Genomic DNA, 21168 nt, shown 5'->3' on the forward strand with positions numbered 1-21168 from the left:
TCTGTATCACCAAAACTAGGATCTAATAGAAAAATCTGTAACCACTTTTTAAAATTCAGATGCATATCACAATTACCTTGAAACTTTTTGAAAAATACAAATGCTCAGGTATTGCTTTTTTCCTCTAGAGCTCCAAATAAGTTTCTTTAATGAGCATTCATGTTAAAAAACAACTGGGCTATATGATGATCTTTTACTTTTATCTAGCTTGTTTCACTTTTTTAACTTCATATTCAGTGCTCAGAATTCATTTAGTTTATGTTCCACAATTTCTCCATCTTTTTGTTCTTTCTCAAGCCTTTATCAAGTGTAGTACAAAAACTACAGAAGTAGAAAAGTACAAACATATATGTATACAAAAGATACCCTGAAGAAGGAAATGGCAACCCACTCCAGCATTCTTGCCTGGGAAACCCCACAGACAGAGGAGCCTGGTTGACTACAGTCCATGGGTCGCAAAGAGTCAACATGACTTAGCAACTATACAACATATAAATATGTATAATATATATGTTAGAAAACTTACGAATTTTTGCCTAACTAAAAATATTATGACATTTTTATTCTATTTGTGTTACTCAGTATGAATAAAATGTTAGATTTCTCATGAAAAAATATATATGCAACAAGCAACAAAGGTTTACTGTACATCATAGGGAACTACAGTTAGTACTTTCTAGTAATTATACTAGAAAATAATTTCAAAAATATGATATGTGTATTTGTATAACTGAATCACCTTGCTGTGCACCTGAAACATTGTAAGTCAACTATGCTTCAATAAAATATGTATGTCTTAAAAAAAGAAGGCAGAGGAATCAGAGATCAAAATAGATTCATTGGATCATGGAGAAACCAAGTGAGTTCCAGAAAACATCTACTTCTGCTTCACTGACTATACTCATGCCTTTGATTGTGTGGATTACAACAAACTGTGGAAAATTCTTAGGGATCAGAGTACCAGACCACCTTGCCTGTCTCCTGAGAAACACAGAAACCTATACGTGTCTCCTGAGAAACATAGAAACCTATACATGGGTCGAGAATCAACCGTTAGAATAGGCCACTGAACAATGGATTACTTCAAAACTGGGAAAGGAGTACAAAAAGGCTACATATTGTCTCCCTGCTTGTTTAATTTATATGTAGAGTACATCAAGCAAAATGCCAGGTTGGATCAATCACAAGCTGGAATCAAGACTGCTGGGAGAAATATCAACAGCCTCAGATATACAGGCGATACCACTCTGATGGCAGAAAGTGAACAGGAACTAAAGAGCCTCTTGATGAGGGTGAAAGAGGAGAGTGAAAAAGCTGGCTTGAAACTCAATATTGAAAAAACTAAGACTATGGCATCCAGTCCCATCACTTCATGGCAAATAGAAGGGGAAAAAATGGAATCAGTGACAGATTTTATTTTCTTGGGCTCCAAAATCACTGCAGATGGTGACTGCAGCCATTAAATTAAAAGACACTTGCTCCTTGGAAGGAAAGCTATGACAAATCTAAACAGCGTGTTGAAAAGCAGAGACATCACTGTGTCAACAATCCATAGAGTCAAAGCTATGGTCTGTCCAGTAGTTATGTACAGATGTGAGAGGTAGATGATAAAGAAGCCTGAGCACCAAACAATGAATAATTTCAAACTGTGGTGATGGAGAAGACTCTTGAGAGTCCCTGGGACTGCAAGGAGATCAAACCAGTCAACCCTAAAGGAAATCAATTCTGAATACTCACTGGAAGGACTGTTGCTGAAGCTGAAGCTCCAATACTTTGGTCACCTGATACAAAGAGCCAACTCATTGGAAAACACCTTGATGCTGGGAAAGATTGAAGGCAACAGGAGAAAGGGGCAGCAGAGGATGAGATAGTTGGATGGAATCATTGATCAATGGACATGAATATGAGCAAACTCCAGGAGACAGTGGAGGACAGAGAAGCCTCATATACTGCTACCCATGGGGTGGCAAATAGACACAACTTAGCCACTGAACAACAAGTAAAAGGCTTCTAGTCAAAATGGTACAATAAATTCATCCAAATAACAATTAACATATGAATGTATCAAATATATAAAAAACAATACATAGCTGGCTCAAAAAATAACATGTCTCAGGCAGTGATAAGGAACACAGATGCAAAATGGTATGAGGCTGAAGCCAGGGGCCCACTGGGTTCCTGATCTATATAGGCAGAGGCAGCTGGGAGTTTGGCTTCCCTGGAGATCACGGTCTAAAAGCACTCCAATTCAAAAAGAGGACTTAGCAGAGCTAGGTCAGAGCTAAGGCTGGTTAGGGCTCCCGTGTAAAGAAAACAACAGCCAACTCCACCTGGGGCTATGGCTGGCAGGAAATTATCCCTAGGAAGGTTGCAGGATACAGACACAGCTTCAAAATCAAGAAAGAAATCACCTGCTAGGTCTGTGACTGAGTCTGTAATATCCACAATATCAACAATATCTCTGAGGGGTAGGAATTCTAAGCCTGGTTCTAGAACTAAGATCCAGTGGCAAATGTGAAACTACTATACAAGGAGGGAGGTAAACACAAGACAGACAATGGAAGTTAGCTGAGTCTCAAGAATAAAAAAACACAAAAAATGGGCCAAGGAACTAAATAGACATTTCTCCAAAGAAGACACACGGATGGCTAACAAACACATGAAAAGATGCTCAACATCACTCATTATTAGAGAAATGCAAATCAAAACCACAATGAGGTACCACTTCACACCAGTCAGAATGGCTGCGATCCAAAAATCTGCAAGCAATAAATGCTGGAGAGGGTGTGGAGAAAAGGGAACCCTCCTACACTGTTGGTGGGAATGCAAACTAGTACAGCCACTATGGAGAACAGTGTGGAGATTCCTTAAAAAACTGCAAATAGAACTACCTTATGACCCAGCCAATCCCACTGCTGGGCATACACACCGAGGAAACCAGAATTGAAAGAGACACATGTACCCCAATGTTCATCACAGCACTGTTTATAATAGCCAGGACATGGAAACAACCTAGATGTCCACCAGCAGATGAATGGATAAGAAAGCTGTGGTACATATACACAATGGAGTATTACTCAGCTGTTAAAAAGAATTCATTTGAATCAGTTCTGATGAGATGGATGAAACTGGAGCCAATTATACAGAGTGAAGTAAGCCAGAAAGAAAAATACCAATACAGTATACTAACACATATATATGGAATTTAGAAAGATGGCAATGACGACCCTGTATGCAAGACAGCAAAAAAGACACAGATATGTATAACAGACTTTTGGACTCAGAGGGAGAGGGTGGGATGATTTGGGAGAATGGCATTCTAACATGTATACTATCATGTAGGAATCGAATCGCCAGTCTATGTCTGACGCAGGATACAGCACGCTTGGGGCTGGTGCATGGGGATGACCCAGAGAGATGTTATGGGGAGGGAGGTGGGAGGGGCTTCATGTTTGGGAACGCATGTAAGAATTAAAGATTTTAAAATTAAAAAAATAAAAAATAAAGTAAAAAAAAAGAAATGGCAGGGGATTAAAAGAAGATAAATAAAAATTTTTAAAGAATAAAAAAAAATAAAAAACAACTAAACCTGCTGTTACATTCTGAAGGATATTCCATTATCTATTTCCTGAATGTATAACTATTAAGACCATCTCCAGGGCTTCCACCTACATCTCAGTATTTATAAATCTTCATCACTTAAGGTAACAAGAAGGAGCCTAACACTCTTAAACCTTTTCTTACTTCCCAACAAACCAATAATCATAATAATTTTAAAAGATTATTTTTTATGTAATAAAGTTACAAAAGTCAATTTCTAAACAGTAGTCCCTGAAACCCCAAAACCTAGCATCCAGTTTCCCACAGTTAAAGTGTCTTTATAACTAAATTTGTTTGCTATGTCTACACAAACTTTCAAGTGATGTAGTATCTCTCAAACTTAGCCTTCCTATTATCAACCAGACACAGGATTTTCCTACCACTAGGAAGGGAGTGGTTTCCAGCTCAAAGATGACACAATTGAAAGGTTCTGAAAGGGAATTTAAAATAGTCTCTAGACAAAAATAACTCAGAATATAAAGTGTTTTAGTAAAACAAGCATCAAATTAGTAATGCACCACTTAATTTCTAGACCTGCCTCTACCACTAAGGAGCTGTGTGACTTGAGCTACCTAAACAAGGCTTCAGGTTCTTTATCTGTAAAGCAAAGACACTCTAAGTCTCTTAGGCTTTACTAATTATAACATTCATTCTTTTACACTTACAATAAGAATGTTTGCTATATGCAAATTCAGCATGTACACGTTTCTTAGAGCTTCAAATAAGTTTACAAATACCAATGATGCCTGCCCAGCACTCTCTACTCCCAAAAAGTTACATAAGCAAACTCTTAAAAACAAACTACATTTTCTTGAGATATTTTCCAAAATATCTTTTAATATGGTGACATTTTACATGCTAAAAGTTTAACTGACGTATAATTTATATATACTAAAATTCACTTTTGAGTGTGCACTTCTGAGTTTGAAAAACACATAGGCATGTAACCATCACCACAAACAAGATATAGAACAGATATAGACAATGCGGACTTCCCTGGTAGCTCAGATGGTAAAGAACCTACCTGCAATGCAGGAGATCTGGGTCTGGAAGATCCTCTGGAGTAGAAAATGGCAACCCACTCCAATATTCTTGCCTGGATAGTTCAGTGGACAGAGGAGCCTGGTGGGCTACAGTCCATGGGATCACAAAGAGTCAAACACAAACTGAGTGACTAAGATACATAGACAATATAGAACACCACAAAAAACTCCCTCCTGTCCTTTGCAGTCAAACTGTACCCCCACACACTGGCAACCAATAGTCAGTTTTATGTCTCTTTAGTTATGTTTATTCTAAGATATCATTAAAATGGAATCACACAGTATCTTTTTTGAGTCTGGCTTCTTTCATTTAGCATAATGTCATAACGTATCTGATACCCATTCATGCTGATGTATGCACTGCCAAATAGTATTTCATTTTATGAATGTACCAAAGTTTATCAATTCACCAGGTGAGGTATATTTGGGTTTGTTTCTAGTTTGGGGTATTCACATATAGGTTTCCATGACTGTAAGGTTTTATTTCACTTGAACAAATACCTAGGAATGGAACTACTGGATCATTATGTTAAGTGTTTGTTTAACTATATATTAAGAACCTCCAGTAATCATGTATGGATATGAGAACTGGATCATAAAGAAAACTCAGTGACGAAGAATTGATGCTTTTGAATTGTGGTGTTGGAGAAGATGCTTAAGAATCCCTTGGACAGCAAGGAGATCAAACCAGTCAATCCTTAAGGAAATATTCACTGGAAGGACAGACACTGAAGCTGAAGCTCCAATACTTTGGCCACTTGATGTGAAGAGCTGACTCAGTGGAAAAGACCCTGATGCTGGGAAAGATTAAAGGCAGGAGGAGAAGGGGATGAGACAGAGGATGAGATGGTTAGATGGCATCACTGACTCAATGGACATGAGTCTGAGCAAACTTCAGGAGATTGTGAAGGACAGGGAAGCCTGGTGTGCTGCAGTCCATGAGGTGGCAAAGAGTCAGACATGACCTAGGGCCTGAACAACAACAAGAACCTGCCAAATTATTTTTCAAAAATCTATGTCAATAATGGCTTCCCAGGTGGCTTAGTGGTAAAGAATCTGCCTGCTAATGCAGGAGACGTGGGTTCAATCCCTGGGTCAGGAAGATCCCCTGGAGAAGGAAATGAAAACCCACTCCAGTATTCTTGCCTGGGAAATTTCACGGACAGAGGAGCCTGGAAGGCTATAGTCCATGGGATCGCAAAAGAGTTGGTCACAATTTAGCATCTAAACAAATACCAATAATGAAAATGTTTTTTAAAGATTTTAAGGAAAAGTTTAGATCTTATGTCACAAACTTCATAGAAAGATTCTAAATAGATCCAGATATTTACCAGAGGAAAAGTGTTTTCCTGTGTCCTATTTATAGAAAGTAGAAGTAAACAAAGGAAGTTAATTTGATAAGTATTATTCATATTGAAAAATATCTGTACTTAACAAATAGACAAAAAAGATATTTTAAAAACTTTAAAACACGTCATGTTTGAAATCACATTCACCTCTATAGGTCATTAACTCTGTGTGCGTGTGTGCGCACGCACATACTTCAATCTGGCTAGAATGCAGGTTTTAACTGTCTACTTAGAACGAAAGGTTCCAGGGATTTTCCTGATGGTCCAGTGACTAAGACCTGACGCTCTCAATGCAGGGGGCCTGGGTTCGACCCCTGGTTAGGGAACCAGATCATGCATACCACAACTAAAGATCTTGCATGCCACAACTAAAGATCCCACCTGCCACAATGGAGATCAAAGATCCTATGTGCCACAACTACGACCTGGTGCAGCCAAATAAACAAGTAAATATTTTAAAAGAGAATAGAAGGTTCCAAGTGGTAAAGTCTGCACAGATTCTGGTCATTTGGAACGTAAATGAGAAAGACAAAAAAATTGATCTTCCCAATTCACTTGTTCAACTGGCCATCGTAAATAATTCTTAGTTCTCAAGAAGAGAACCTGTTCATAACCCCTCCACTTTCTCCCTATCAATCTCCTGGTTTCATGCTGTTTTCTGTGTGGCCACACTGTGCAGCATGCAGCGTCTTAGCGTCTCAACCATGAAACAAAGCCATGCCCTCTATAGAGTGCAAGCTTGGAGGCTTAACCACCAGACCTCCAGGGAGTCCCTCTTTTTTTTTTAATCTAGCTTAGATTTCACAGTCCATCAAATAATAATCACTCCTCGAATTCAATTCAGTGTTCGTCAGCTCTCTCTCTCCTTCACACTCTCCTAGCAAAACTCCAGCTAACTTTCTCTATGACTGCAGCAGAGCAATGGAATATTGAAGAAAATCATATATCCAGGCCAAACGGTTACTGTCATAAATTTACACTTAACCACCTCAACCAAGTTGGTGTGCCTGACAAACAGAAAAGTCAAACAAACCAAAATATCAGTCTGGAGTGAAGAAAGGTTTATTGCAAGGACTGAACAAGGAGAATGGGGTGGCTCACGCCCAAGAGGCCTGAACTCCCTGATGGTTTTCAGGGAAGAATTTTTATAAGTAAAATTTATAAGGAAAGGCTATAACGTGTATGATCTTCTTCTGATTGGCTGGTGATGACATAACAGGGTGGTGTTCCACAAATCTCAGTCATCAGCCTCTGGCTCCAATCAGTCTGGGGTCCACGTGCTTATGCTTTGAATGAAGTTACCACACTCCACTGGGTGGAGGACCTTAGTTCCTGCAGAACTCAGACAAAAGATGGATCTAAATGCTATGACCTCCTGAGGAGGAACCAGGACCCTGCCCCATTGCTGCACTGTGGCTTCTTTCTGCCATTTCTTCATCCCCTAAATAGCAACTGTTTGAATCTGCCCTTTGGAACACAGGAAAGGCTGAGCAGGCTAAAAGTTTTTTTTCTACAAAGAAGAAACGGGGACACAGATAGGCCTCTGCACCTGACGGGGCCCCATAGAGTCCTGTCCAGTTTCAATTTTGCTCTGAAAGTTCGCTGGAGTTGCTGCTTTACACTTTTTCCTCAGTTCTTGAACATTTCTCCCTTTCTCTCCATTTCCTCCCAACTCTTTTGACACTTTTATTAAGAAAATGGAAGCTATCAGATGAAAGCTTCCTGTTCTTTCCACAATCAAATTTGTAACATCCCCCCAAACTGAATGCAGTCATCTCCTGGTTGAATGCAACCTGCAATCAGAAAGCAAGGAAGCCTTGGTAATGCAATTAACAGAGGGCAGCCTTCTGAGGCACCAAGCAGGGAAGAAAAGGGCAAGAGCGAATCTGGAGGGACATACAGGGAACAACAAACACACGATCACCAATCATTTCCATTCTGGTAATTCCAATGAGCACTAAATCTCTCCTCTCTTGGTTTCCATGACATGACAAATCCTGGTTTCCCCCTACATAACAATCGCTTTTTCTTCTTCACCAGATAGCTATATTTGGAGTTCCTTCAAGCTAAGAACCAGACAGTTGATCTCACCCTTTCCTCACAGCTCTAAATTTCATCTATACAATGACAATTTCCACTACCGCCTCTCCTTAAACTCCAGTTTCCAATATCCCAAAGTTATCATTTAGGTGTCTCTTGAAATTTTACAGGTCCATAACAATGATTCTCATCCTCTTAAGAAAAAAAAAAAAAAAAAAAGTTGTTTTCCCAGTCCTCTTCTATCTCAAATACCAAGCCAGAAATCCGGAATAACCCTTGAGTCTTATTCCTTTTTCTTCTTCACATGTAACCAATTGGTAAATCTTAAAAATTCTAATGTTATCTTGAATCCATCCACTTCTATCTATACGTCTACCACCATTCTAATTTCTCTTCCTGCTTTCCCTCTTGCTCCCTTCCTCTACAATCCAATTATCAGATGGTAGCCATAAGGATCTTTTTAATGTGTAAAGCATATTTATATTATCCTCTGTTTAAAATCCTTCAATGGTATGCCATTTCATTTAGAACAAAGTAAAACCTTCCTATAGAAACCTACAAGGCACTCTGCAATCTGGCTTTATGCCTAACGTCATCTTATAAACTATTCTTCCTCACATTCATTAAGTTCCAGCCTCACTTAAGTTTCTCAAAAATTCAAGTTCCTTCCTGCTTTAGTCTTCCCACATGCACAAAATGCGCTACCTCCAACTCTCCTCATGGTGGCTCCTCTGAATTCTTCATATCAACTTAAATGTCAATCCTAAGTGTGGCCTTTACCAAAAAGATCAAAACTGGTTCCCCTATTAGTCTCTCATAATAACATACTATTCATTATTTTCAAATGGCAATTTTTCTATGTATTTATCTATCTTCTTATTGTGCACCTCCTTCCACTACTCCGTAAGCTCCATAAAAGCAGAGATTATTAAATTAATTCAACTCCAACACTACTAAGGACACACTACACAAAAGAAACTATGACAGGAAACTGTGGGGCTTACAAAGAGCAAGTCAAAGTAACCAGGAGCCTGTTCCCAGTATGTACAGAATATCACTGTGGGTAGGAGGAAGGGACGGTATATGTAACTATAACGCAAAGCAGACAGTATGCCATACAACACTGGTGCAAAGTGCTACAGAATCAAAAGAGAAAGAGATGTAAAGTAGAGAAGGTGATGCATAAGAAAGCCTCATGTGAGGAGATGGCTCTACTAGGCTTGGAAGGATAACAGAGAAAAAGCACTCAAAACAGATCAAACATCCTCAATGAAAAGACAAAAAGGGACAAAGTAAAGAGTATATAAAGAGAGGAGATTAACAGCATGAGGAACTAGAGTTCTACTGCAATGTTTGACGGTGGCAGTTAGGAAACGGAAACAAAATTTTCAGTGTGTGATACAAAACTCAACTTTGTTCACTATAAAATGAAAATATGAAGCATTTTCAAGTAAATGAAAACTAATGTTCTTTCCACGTCTAAATTCAAAATGATGGAGCTTATACAATTAGTTTTAAAGTAAAAGGTGCTCATAAAGCATATTTCATCAATTTCATGTGAAATTTATCAGGTTTTTTTTAAAGTGGTTTTAAACTATTTGTCTAAACAACAATTTTTCAAAAATCTTGCTTACTCTTTCCAAACTGTAATCAAAAGGAGCATGGAATGGGGCAGGGAGTTGAGGGGAGTATTCAAGATATTTAATACTAGACCCAGTTTAAATTGCAAAGTAATTTAATTAAACATTTCTCCAAAGAAATGCCAAGTATTTTATTTATATTCTCAAAAGTCAAGAGTCATATTTTTACTGACATTAACTTGTGACACCGTTATCCATAAGCTTTATAGCATATAACTGGCTGTTGTTCATTTTACACATTCAATATGAAGGTACTGATTCAGTTCAGTTCAGTTGCTCAGTTTTGCAACCCCATGAAACGCAGCACGCCAGACCTCCCTGTCCATCACCAACTCCCAGAGTTCACCCAAACTCATGTGCATCGAGTCAGTGATGCCATCCAGCCATCTCATCCTCTGTCGTCCCCTCCTCCTGCCCCAATCCCTCCCAGCATCAGGGTCTTTTCCAATGAGTCAACTCTTCGCATGAGGTGGCCAAAGTATTGGAGTTTCAGCCTCAGCATCAGTCCTTCCAATTACCGCCAGGGAAGTCTATTACAGTACTATACAAAAAAAAAAAAAAAATCAAAGAATTTTAAAGACTAACAGAGAGAAGAATCATCACAATAATTTTAAAGAATAATAAAGCGGGAGAATTATGGTGCCTCACCATCCCAGATATCTGAATTTATTACAAAACTGCAGTAAATAAAGACAGAGTAGTACTGGCTCAGGGATAGGCAGATAGAGAGAGTATAAAAACAGGCCCATGGGTATACAGAACATTACATATGACTCGAAGATCTTCACTGTAGGGAATTCCTTGGCAGTCCAGTGGTTAGAACTCGGCATTTTTCACTCTCAAGGACAAGGTTCAATCCCAGGTTGGGGAACTAAGATCCCACAAGTTGCCAGGCACAGCCAAAAAATAAAAAGATCCTCACTACAGATCAATGAAGAATGGATGCTACTCAGTAAGTGGTGTTGGTACTACTTATTTTCTATATGGAAAAACTGAATTATATTCTTTGTATTATTCACTATAATTTTATTATTTATTTATTTATTTGGCTGTACCAGGTCTTAGTTGGGGCACATGGGATCTAGTCCCCTGATAAGGGATCAAACCCGCGTCCCATGCATTGGGAGCAGAGAGTCCTAGCCACTTGAACAGCAGGGAAGTCCTTTGGTGTAATTTTTAGAATTTAAATATTTCGGCACCCCCCCAAAAAAAAACTTTACAGAGCATCTAGTCCAGTGTCTTCACTTTTCATGGGGGCGGGGGTAGAATGCAGTATGTGGGATCCTAGTGGGATTCTAGTTCCCTGACCAGGGACTAAATCTTGCATTGGAAGTGTGGCGTCTTAACCACTGGACCACCAGAGAATTCCTCAATGCCTTCACTTTATTAAAGAAGAAAACAAAGACCTAAAAAAAATTAAAACGCAGCCAAATCAGAGTATGATAACACAGGAATTAAAAACTTGTATCTAATGATCTATTAATTCAAGAATTTACATTCTCTCATTTAATACCCACAAAACGCTTCCCATCTAACCCAACTTCAAGTTATCCATGATATCAACAGACACAAGTCAGAAGTGGAAGAAGCCACAAAAGATGTAGTGAAGGAAAAAGCCAATACTTCTTTCATCTTCTTCCATCTCCAAACCTCATTTCAAGTAAACTGCCTAAAAATATAGCCCTCCACTCAAAGATTAACCTTGTCTAAACCCAAACAAATGACAAAGATGAGTTCAAAGAAAAGTTACATGGGTCAGTATGCAAGGGGTTCAGAAAGAAAGAAAACAATTTTAAGAACTACAATTCTGGTGTCAACATATCATAAATATCTATGAATATCAAGTATTTTAAATAGTACTGTTATTAGGCCCAACATTTTTCAAGCACAAGTGCTATCAACCTCATATCTTACTTGGTTTGTTTCCAGAGGATGTTAAACATTTACGTTTAGAGATTTTCACAAAGACCAGTTAAACAAACACTGCTGAGAACTGTCCAAAAATAGCTGCTCCAATTCCAAGACTCAATTTAAGGTACAGAGAGAAATGGCACCTTTTCTAGGAAAGCACTCAATCCCAGGTTACTAGGGTTGTCCACCATCTGTTTATTCAGATAATACCTTCCTTCCATAAACCACCCTCCTGGGATACATGACAAGAGTACTGACAGTGAAGAAAGAGAGACTGGTGAAGAGTGTATTTGCAAACTTAGAAATCCCAGTTTAAATTCTGACCACCACTACCACACATTCCATAAAGAATGCAAAATTCACTGCATTTGATTTAATTTATTTAGCACTGAGGGTAGAATATGAGTCCCCCACTTGCTCTATGATTTGTGGCAAGTTGCTTAACTTCTGTGCTTCAGATTCCTCAACTGGAAAGTAAGGATAATAACAGTACCTACTCTAGCAGGGATTAATATGAGGATTAAATTAGTGCATGTAAAGCATGTGGTGGGTCAGCGGTAAAGAATCCACCTGCCAATGCAGGAGATCAGGGTTCACTCCCTGGGTTGGGAAGATTCCCTTAAGTAGGAAATGGCAACCCACCCCAGTATTCTTGGCTGGGAAGTCCCATGGACAGAGGCAGGCTACAGTCCATGGGATTGCAAAGAGTGAGACATGACTGAAGGAGCTATAGCATAGAGAATGTCTTATTTTTATTTTCTTCAAATTCTGTTTCATTTCAAACTGCATTTTAAACAATCCCTAGTTGAAGATAATTTTTATTCTGAAAATAACCTCACTTTTTTGTTTAAAAACACATGAGTTTTCTTGCCACAATATAAACTTTTTTGAGAAATTTTTTCATTGGTTGCTTTTAAAAGGCAAATAAATCCCAGAGTTTTACTAAGTGATACTCCTATGGAAACTCTTAAATGTAGCTGCACATATAAAAATTTTTTTCTTATGCATTCTTGGTGCATGTTCATCCTGAGTAGAGTGCTCCTCCAGAAATTACCCACATATAGAAATAAGACTGGCTTTAAATGGCTACTGTAATGGAAATGGTCTTAGATACAACCTGGACTTGAGGCAAATTAAATAGTTAACAAACTGTGGTTTAGAGAATGTTTTAATGACATTTTATTTAAAAGGGTATATATACCACTGCTGTAATTTTCTATTGGTTACAGTTTTCTTAATAATAAAAGTGTACAAAACAAATCTCAAAAACACGTTAAACAAAAGAAGCCAGATAAAAAGAGTACATATGGTATTATTCCATTTATATGAAATTCAAAAACAGGTAAAAATCATAAAGTAGTTGCAGGGTAAAACTAAACTGAAAGGGCATTAAACAACTGTCACTGGTCATTCACATAAATTAAGTCACAGCTTTGAATATTATCCTGTTTTGAATATTATTCCTAGATTCCATGTAAAAACTGGAGCCCACTCAGAAAACAAAAAATATAAAGACAAAGAACAGTAATATAACTTCACTTAAAAGAGATACTTAAAGGTTAATGATCACATTTAAAAGTCTACTAGAGATCAAAAAAATAAATAAATAAATAAAATAGTCTACTAGAGATCAAATAAACACAAATTTAAGAAACCGGTTACTATTTTCTCCTTATATTAACATTTTAAATACTTTAAAATAATAACACTGCTGACAAAGGTATTAACACATACCTCAGTCTCACACTGCTAAGGGGAATATAAATCAGCACGACCTTTCTGGAGGGCAACAATGCAATGTTCTGCTCTCCTGAAAGCTCTAAGAAATGTATAACTTGACCTAATAATTCCATTCAAATGTATTTATCTTAAAAATATAGAAATGTGGACAAAGATTTAGGTTTAGCAATATTCACTGAAGTTTTATTTATAATAATTGGAAATCAACAAGCAAGCTAAATGTGAACACTATGGAAACTGGCTGCATAAATAATAATGCATCCATTATTGAAATATTCTTCAGCTGTTTTAAACTGTTTCAAATTACTTTAATAAAATGTATGTTAATGAAAGCAGCTTACAAATGTATGTACACAGTAAAATAAGCAATGAGGAAAAATTAGAAACAATGTCATTAGAAAATCATAATTAGAGGCCAACATCATAGAAACTACTATTATATTTCATAACTGTCTGGATTTCATTGTAAGAACACCAGTGTTTCCCCTCACTAACTACGTCTACTGGAGAGAGAGGGAAAAAAAAAAACCAACAGAAGGATAAGAACATTCGTTAAAGGAACACACTGATAAGTGTTATTTCAGTTATGAGCAGCCAACTCATTAAATGAAGTCAAAGTCCTTCAAGATACGCTAACAAATCTCTAACAAGAAAAAGTTACAGAATTCAATACAATGCAAATATATATCAATCATGCTTAATTTGAGCTAGGGAAAATAATTTGATGATTTAGTGATTTTCCACAGGACTGGGCTCTGCTCTTTTATAAAGCAACAAAAGGGAAAAGGCAGAGCAAGAAGTCAAGCCAGCAACCAGATTTCCCAGGAAATTAGCTCTTACTTGGCAAAGTACTGGCCTCATATTCTAAAGAAACAGAATTCTACAAATAGAGATGAGACACGTAATATTTAAACACTCTGTAAAAGATTTATACTTTTCCCTTTGCTTGTAAGACCTCCAAAAGAGAATAATTAATGCCTCTTAAAACATAGGGAAAAACTTAAAAACCCAATTTAGAGTCAAATGTTCTACAAATAAAGAATAAACTTCTTTCAAAATGCTAAGTAATCTCACAAGTTGTAAAATAACTGTATTTTCATGATTTTTTAAATGAAAGAAAAATACCATGCTGTTTCTAACCTTCAACTAGGATTACGTGGAAATGGAAACTGATTCTGATATTAATTCTGAATTTTAAATTTACCAAGGCTAATAAAGATACTTATAATTTCTCTATAATGTTTTCAACAGTCATTATAGAACATTTCCTTCAATCTCCAACTTTTAAAAAAAAGCCTTAGTACTTGATCTTCCCTCAGAAAAAGGCTATGAGTTAATAATCCAAAAGAGTCCTCTTAAGATAAAAAAGGTAACAGGATAGGAGAGTTAAAGAAGGAAAAGGTGTAACAGAAGCTTTTCTTCCTTTATGTCACATGTTTGAAACCTAACCCCAATTTCCATTAAATGGTCCAGCACTGAAGCTTCTGTAGAACTCTGTGCACAAAACTGCCCAGTAAGCAGAAAAATGGCAGCTGAATTTCATTTAATACTCAAGTATAAAGTAACGAAAGGATGAAATCAACAATCATATATTTAAGTCAGTGGGTTCATTTATAACCCATTCTTACAACTCTAAGCTGCTTCCCTCTGCCCCACTAGACCAAAAGGGTCAACAAATTGCTATTTTTAAGAATTAGTAACAAAGCAGAAAATTTTATTAAACTTTTCTAACAAGCCAATAAACAAAAGGTAATGGTCTCAACAAAGGGTGCTGAGGCAACTGGATAACCATAAGTAAAATAATTAAGTTGGGCCCCTTCCCCATACCTTACACAAAAATTAACTCAAAATGGAACTAAATGTAAGGGCTAAAATTTATATAAACTCTTAGGAGCAAATACAGGCATAAATATTCATGACCTGAACTGAACTGAATTAGGTGACTGTTTCTTAGATATTATACCAAAAGCACAAAGACAGGGCTATATCAAAATGAAAAAGGTTTGCGCTTCAATAGCCACCACTAAGAAAGTGAAAATACTAGCCATATTGGGAGAAAATATTTGCAAATCATGTATCTAACATGGGACTTGTATCCAGAACATGTATAAAAGTTTTCCATAACTAAAAACACAATAACAAAAGACAATTCCATTTTTTAACATGGGCAGGAGATCCAAATAGGTAATATTTCAAAGAAGATATACAAATGTCCAATAAACCCACAAAAAAAATTCTCAGTATCAACAGCCATCGGGAAAATGCAAAACAAAACCACCATGAATTATTACTTCACATCTACTAGAATGACTACAAAAAAGACAGAGATAATAACAAGTGCTGGTGAGGATGTGAAGAAGTCAGAATGTTCATTCCCACTGCCAGTGGGAATGTAAATTATAGAAGCTTTGGAAACTGACTTAACATATGACCCAACAACTCCACTATTAGATATACACCCAAAAGAAACAAAAACACATGTTCCTAAAACAAAAATCTGTACATGAAGGTTTATAGTGTAATTTGAATAGCCAAAAACTGGAAACAATCCCATGTCTTATCAACAGAATAATTTTTAAAATTGTGACACATATTGGAACACTGCTGCTGCTGCTAAGTCATCTCAGTCGTGTCTGACTCTGTGTGACCCCATAGACGGCAGCCTACCAGGCTCCCCCATCCCTGGGATTCTCCAGGCAAGAACACTGGAGTGGGTTGCCATTTCTTTCTCCAGTGCACGAAAGTGAAAAGTGAAAGTGAAGTTGCTCAGTCGTGTCTGACTCTTAGAGACCCCATGGACTGTAGCCCACCAGGCTCCTCTGTCCATGAGATTTTCCAGGCAAGAGTACTGGAGTGGGGCTACTCAGGAATAAAAAGGAAGGCATTACTGATACACAAAATAACGTGGATAAACCTCAAGTTAACTAGACAAAGTGAAAGACACCAGACCTCCCTCTCAAAGAGTATATACCATGCAATTTTCTTTGCAGAAAATTCTAGAAAATGCAAACTATACTGACAGCAGATTGTTATTCTGAGTGTGGAAAGGGAGAGATGGTTTACCGAAGGGTAAACCTTACCCAAAGGGCATAAGGAAACTTTTAAACTGGTATATTCCTTATCTTGATTGTAGTATGTAAATAGATAAAAACTCATGAAACTGTATACTTTAAATATATGCAATTTCATTATATGTCAGTTATACCTGAATTTTGTAAACAGTATATGCCATTTTGGGGGAAGAGAAGTTTATGAAATGATACATTTGGGTAAGAAAAGGGTAGAAAAAATGGGCTGAGAGCTTTTAGTATGATGCAGCTTTTTAAAAGTCAAAATATTAACCAATCCCTACATAGTAATACCTGAATTTTCAGCCAGAAAATGGAAGAGTCAAAATAACCAAGGCTACCTATGAATTCAGTCTAGCCTTATAAAGTGAAAATTTTAAAAATTCATCTCAACATTTATTCGAATATACATATCCTTCAAAATGGGCTTCCCTGGTGGCTCAGACGATAAAGAATATGCCTGCAATGCAGGAGACCCAAGTTCAACCTCTAGGTTGGGAAGATCCCTTGGACAAGGGAATGGCTGGCTACCCACTCCAGTATTCCTGCCTGGAGAATTCCACAGACAGAGGAGCCTGATGGGATACAGTCCGTGGTGTTACATGACTCTCAGACACGACTGAGAGACTAACGCTTTCACTACACTACTTTCACTACTATTCTTCAAATTGGATGTAATTTTAGGACTCTGTAAACTAAAACGGATGGGAGTGGGAAACTGAATTCAGATGACCATTACATCTACTCCTGTGGGCAAGAATCCCATAGAATGGAGCAGCCCTTATAGTCAACAAAACAGTCTGAAACACACCACTTGGGTGCAATCTCAAAAATGACTGAATGATCTTGGTTCATTTCCAAGGCAAATCATTCAACACCACAGTATCCAAGTCTATGCCCCAATTCTATGAAGACCTACAAGACGTTCTAGAACTAACACCAAAAATGAAGTCCTTTTCATCATAAGGGATCGTTATGCAAAAATAGGAAGTAAAGAGATACCAGGAGTAACTGGCAAGTTTGGCCTCAGAGTATAAAATGCTGCACTGTGCTTAGTTACTGAAGTCACGTCCAATCCTTTGCAACTCCATGGACTGTAGCCCACCAGGCTCCTCTGTCCATGGGGATTCTCCAAGCAATAATACTGGAGTGGGTTGCCATGCCTTCCTCCAGGGGATCTTCCCACAACCCAGGGACAGAACCGGGGTCTCCTGCATTGCAGGCGGATTCTTCACCAACTGAGCCACGAGGGAAGCCAAAGAATACTGAAGTGGGTAGCCTATCCCTTCTCCAGGGGATCTTCCCACAACCCAGGAATCGAACCAGGTTTTCCTGCACTGCAGGTGGATTCTTTACCAGCTGAGCTACCAGGGAAGCCCAAAATGAAGCAGGGCAAAGACTAATAAGAGTTTTGCCAAGAGAACCCACTGGTCATAGCAAACATCTTCTTTCAACAACACAAGAGCGGACTCTACACATGGACATCAGCAGATGGTCAATACTGTAATCAGACTGATTTATTTTCTGCAGCCAAAGATGGAAAAGCTTTATACAATCAGCAAAACCAAGACCTGGAGCTGACTGTGGATCATGAGCTCCTTATTGCAAAATTCAGACTTAAATTGAAGAAAGTAGGGAAAACCACTAGATCATTCAGGTATGACCTAAATCAAGTCCCTTATGATTATATAGTGGAAACGACAAATAGATTCAAGGGATTAGATCTGGTAGACAAAGTGCCTGAAGAACTATGGACGGAGGCTTGTACCACTGTACAGGAGGCAGTGACCAAGAAAAAGTAATGAAAGAAGGCTAAGTGGTTGTCTGAGGAGGCATTACAAATAGCTTAGAAGACAAGTGAAAGGCAAAGGAGAAAGGGAAAGATGGGAAAGATATACCCAACTGATACAGAGTTACAGAGAATAGCAAGGAGAGATAAGAAAGCCTTCTTTATGTGAATAATGCAAAGAAATAGAGGAAAACAGTAGAATGGGAATGACTAGAGAGCTCTTCAAGAAAACTGGAGATACAAAGGGAACATTTCACACAAGGATTGGCACAGTAAAGGACAGAATGTCAAGAACCTAACAGAAGCAGAAGAGATTAAGAAGGGGTGGCGAGAATACACGTAAGAATATATAAAATAACATAAAAAATACAAAAAAGGTCTTAATGACCCAGATAACAACAATGGTGTGTTCACTCACCTACAGCCAACAACCTGGAGTGTGAAATGAAGCGGGCCTGAGAAGCATTATTACAAACAAAGCTAGTGGAGGTGACAAAATTCCAGCTAAGCTATTTAAAAATCTTAAAAGATGACGCTGGTAAAGGGCTGCACTCAATATGTATGTCAAACAAATTTGGAAAACTAAGCAGTGGCCACAAGACTGGAAAAGGTCAGTTTTCATTCCAATGCCAAAGAATATTCAAACTATTGTACAACTGCACTCATTTTCACATGCTAGCAAGATAATGCTCAAAATCCTACAAGCTAGGCTTTGAAAATATGTGAACTGAGAATGTCCAGATATACAAGCTGGATTTAGAAAAGGCAGAGGAACCACAGATCAAACTGCCAACATCCTCTGGATCACAAATTAAGCAAGGGGTTTCCAGAAAAACAGCTACTTCTGCTTCATTGACTACGCTACAGCCTTTGACTACGTGTATCACAACAAACTGTGGAAAATTCTTAAAGAGATGCAAACACTAGACCACCTTACCTGTCTCCTGAAAAACCTGTATTAAGGTCAAGAAGCAATGGTCAGAAGTGGACATGGAACAACAGACTGCTTCAAAACTGAAAAAGGAGTTTGCCAAGGCTGTATATTGTTACCATGCTAATTTAACTTACATGCAGACTGTATCACACAAAATGCCAGGCTGGATCAATCACAAGCTGGAATCAAGATTGCAGGAGAAATATCAACAACCTCAGATATGCAGATGATACCAGTCTAAAACAGCGAAGAACTAAAGAGCCTCTTAAATGAGAGTGATAAAGAGGGAAAAAGCTGGCTTAAAACTCAACATTTAAAATACGAACATTATGGCATCCAGTTCTATCACTTCATAGCAAATAAAAGGGGAAAAAGTGGAAAGAGTGACAGATTTTATTTTCTTGGGCTCCCAAATCACTGCTAACGGTGACTGCAGCCATGAAATTGAAAGACACTTGCTCCTTCGAAGAAAAGCTATGACAAACCTAGTCAGTGTATCAAAAAGAGAGAAATCACTTTGCCCACAAAGGTTCATATAGTCAAAGCTATGCTTTTTCCAGTAGTCATGTACGGATATAAGAGCTGAACCATAAAGAAGGCTGAGTGATGAAGAATTGATGTTTTCAAATTGTGGTGCTGGAGAAGACTCTTGAGAGTCCCTTGGACTGCAAGGAGATCAAATCAGTCAACTGTAAAGGAAATCAACCTTGAATATTCACTGGAAGGACTGATGCTGAAGTTCTAATCCTTTGGCCACCTGATGCAAAGGGCCAACTCATTGAAAAAGACCCTGATGCTGGAAAAGATTGAGGGCAAGAGAAGGGGGCGACAGAGGATGAGATGGTTGGATGGCATCATTGACACAATGGACATGAGTTTAAGCAAACTCCAGGAGATAGTGAAGGACAGGGAAGCCTGGTGTGCTGCAGTCCATAGGGTCACAAAGAGTCCAACTTAGCTACTGAAGAACAATTCTTCAAATATAAATGTATATGCATGCATACGTATAGATGTACAAAGTAATAAATGTTAAACATATATGTAAGTGTAAGGCTTCCCAGGTGGAGCTAGTGGTAAAGAACCTGCCTGCCAATGCAGGATACATAAGAGACTTGGGTTCGATCCCTGGATCACGAAGATCCCCTGGAGGAGGTGGTAACCCACTCCAGTATTCCTGCCTGGGATAATCCCAAGGACAGAGAAGTATGGTGGGCTACAGTCCATAGGGTTGCAAAGAGTCAGACACGACTGAAGTGACTTAGTACACAGTACATAGCACATGTAAGTATAATGCATATAGGTATTTAGAACTTATTACTTTTGTCTACAGATAATATTTAATGAGCAAATGGATTTGAGAGCGCTTTACTAACTACAGAAAACATCCACCCCTCAATCCAAAGAGTTGCAGGCAACAGATTAAGAACTGCTTAATGAAGCTATTCAATGCCAAGGAGATACAGTATTTAAATATTATCTTAAATAAAACTTAAGCCTAATGAAAAATGTGTCTAATTGGTTCCTTAGCTACACTTCATAATCGAAAGGAATTTAGGGATTAGTTATAACAATGCTAATCTGGGTGTAGATAATTAAGAATTTAGTATGACTGAATGGCAAAAAATACAGCTGATTTAAAATAAAGATTCAAATTTTTCCACAGGTTGACTGAACTAAAAATAAGACAAGTCGCTTCAGTTCAGTCGTGTTCAACTCTGTGCGACCCCATGGACTGCAGCCTCCCAGGCTCCTCTGCCCATGAGATTTTCCAGGCAAGAGTACTGGAGTGGGTTGCCACTGCCTTCTCCATTACTATGAGTTAAGTACTATTAAGTGCTTTACACAAATTATCTCATAACTCTCAAAGCGATTTATTTTACAGGTGAGAAAACTAAATTAACTTGCCTAAGGAAGTAGAGTTAGATTTGAACTCGGCCAATCAAAGTTAATTTAGTTGATGTTATAAATTCAACTGGCAGTCAGTCTCCCCATCATTTACTCAGTACATGTGTATCCCAGAGAATACCAAAAATGATAAAAGTCGTGACTTCAAA

At 38.0% G+C, this 21168-nt stretch overlaps 1 protein-coding gene across 49 annotated transcripts in view; it reads right to left on the bottom strand.

The window, feature by feature from the left end:
• NUMB (NUMB endocytic adaptor protein) overlaps positions 1–21168 on the bottom strand; it is a 170415-nt gene that overhangs the window by 140885 nt on the left and 8362 nt on the right. For 10 of the 49 annotated variants that reach the window (XM_069597008.1, XM_069596980.1, XM_069596999.1 and 7 more), the window contains exon 2: positions 4625–4730. The exons of the other annotated variants lie outside the window; for them this stretch is intronic. The gene's annotated coding sequence lies outside the window, so the exon portion shown is untranslated. The remainder of the gene's footprint in view (positions 1–4624; positions 4731–21168) is intronic. 49 annotated transcript variants of the gene reach the window in all.

Source organism: Ovis canadensis, chromosome 7 (genome assembly GCF_042477335.2).
Source record: "Ovis canadensis isolate MfBH-ARS-UI-01 breed Bighorn chromosome 7, ARS-UI_OviCan_v2, whole genome shotgun sequence".
NCBI lineage: Eukaryota > Metazoa > Chordata > Mammalia > Artiodactyla > Bovidae > Ovis > Ovis canadensis.